This window comes from Gossypium arboreum, chromosome 11 (assembly GCF_025698485.1).
Source record: "Gossypium arboreum isolate Shixiya-1 chromosome 11, ASM2569848v2, whole genome shotgun sequence".
Classification (NCBI taxonomy): Eukaryota; Viridiplantae; Streptophyta; class Magnoliopsida; order Malvales; family Malvaceae; genus Gossypium; species Gossypium arboreum.
In genome coordinates this window covers 52,769,311-52,771,758 of record NC_069080.1, presented here as the reverse complement: position 1 = coordinate 52,771,758, position 2,448 = coordinate 52,769,311, and positions in this window count along the sequence as shown.

Here is a 2,448-nt window from a genome sequence, read left to right as displayed (position 1 = left end):
CGTATGAAAATAATGAGCAATTTATCAACTTGCTTCTCATGGTAATACAACCCTATTTGCATTTTTACTCATGTTCCAGTCAAGCTGTTTTCTCGAGTCATAGTCACTAAATTATTTATATCTGGATCTACAGAACTACAAATTAAGTTCTGATAATTTTCTCTAAAACTAGACTCACATATCTTCTTACCATAAAATTTTCAAAATTTTTGGTTCAGCCAATTAGTACAGTTTATTCTTAAAGTTACCCTTTTTCACTGTCTGATAGTTCTGATCCCTCTTCACTAAAAAATAATTATCTCATAATACGGGACTCAGATGATGTTTTTGTTTATTTCTCTTGAAAATAGAATCATTAGAAATTCTAATAATATAAATTATAACTCATAAATATTTTTGTAAAATTTTCAATGATTTTCTCAAATCAAAACAGGGGATTTTGAAGTGATTCTGACTCTATCTCACAACAATTTAAATATTTCATAATATGAAACTCTTTTACTTACACAGTTTCTATTATGTGAAACTAGACTCATTAGGCTTTAATTTCATATTTTATTCAGCCTATAAATAAATATCCACAATATTTGGTGGATTTTCAAAGTCAGACTATGGCTGCTGTCCAAAACTATTTTAGTGTAAATTAACGATACTAAGTTTATCACACCATATTAATTCATTTTCACCACATTGGTAAGGTTACATATTCATACATCATAAGTATAGACCTATAATCACAAGGTCATCACAAAATCATTCTCATAAGCATGAATTACCTATTTACATCTTCACTAAATGTGCGTCATAAACTGAAATCATTTCTCATTAGCTTGGCATACATACCTGTGTTACTCAACATGCTCATATTCATTCCTTACTAATCATATAACAGGAATTGAATTCATATCTCATCAATTTCATGTAAATACTTGTACCACTCACAATATGGTCATAACTTTTCTCATTTAGCTTAAACCGTAACTCTCACTGTTGAACCATTCGAAAAGCTATTAGATATTCACTAAGCCTTAAACATAGGGTACAATGTCGATGCCATGTACCAGACATGGTCTTACATTGACTATCGAATTCAAGGCTGACATCATGTACCAGACATGGTCTTACACTAGTTCTCACATATCCGTGTAGATGCCATGTCCAGGCATGGTCTTACACTGACACATCTCGTAGCTGATGCATGTCCCAGACATGTCTTACACTGGATTACATCTCGAGGCCAATGCATGTCCCACACATGTCTTATTCAGGAACACAAATAACCCGAATGTCATGGCATGAATATTCAAATTGTTTCTTAAGGTTGAAACGGGAATTCTACTATCTCAATATTCATCAAACATAATCATTTCCACAACCAAGCAATTCAGTCAACACATAAATGTTATTTACATTTGACATCACTTTCTCATATACAATATCATCAACCTAAACTTTAATACAATCATAGAAAGATGAATTTTCAAGTATAATAACAATGGCATAAATATCATGCTCATTTAATCACACGGACTTACCTCAAATGCAATTTCGGCTAATTATTCTCCTTTTTGTCTTTAACCACACACTTTCTCGATTTAAGCCCAAATCTCGATTTTCTTGATCTAACATGATGAAATTCACTCATTTAATCACTAAATAAATTTGGACAATCAAAATTCACATTTTTGGCAAAATGATGATTTTGCCCCTAGACTTTCACAAAATGACCATTTTACCCTTAGGCCCAAAAATCAATTTTTATCGAATTTCCTTATTAGCCAAGCCTAACCGACCAATTATTACTCTTATGACAACCCAAAATTTCCACTATTTCGCACAATTACAACCTATTTTATAACTTTTACAAAATGGCCCTTTTAGATGTTTTCCATGAAAATCCTTTCACAAAAGTTGATTATTACACAACCAAGACTTGTTTTCTTCCATAAAAATTCAGAAAAAACATAAATCCTTTCATGGAAAATCCCTATACTATCAACCATTTCACAAAATAGTCCCTCCATTAGCTATTTCATGCTACAAGGGTTCCAAAAGTACAAAATTATCAAAAAATAGGCATCTAAATCACTTACTTGTAAGGGATATAAGTTGCTTAAATTTTTGAGCTTTCAAAACCCCCTCTTTGCTGGTATTTTCAGTGGGGAAGAAGAAAGATTAAAAGATGACAACCATTTTTTTCTTTTTGTTTTATTTTATTACCAAAAAGTCACTTAATGCACATCAACTTTGACTTTTCAACCTTTTTTTGTCTCCTTGATCAGCCACTAACATATTTATGGTCTATTTACTCAATAAAGACCCTAATTTAATGTTTTATAGCTATTTGACACCTTTAGCTAGCAAAACAAAACTTTTTCCCTTAACGCGATTTAGTCTTTTTTCGCAATTAAGCATGAAATCGCTAAAATTATTTCACCAAACTTTTCA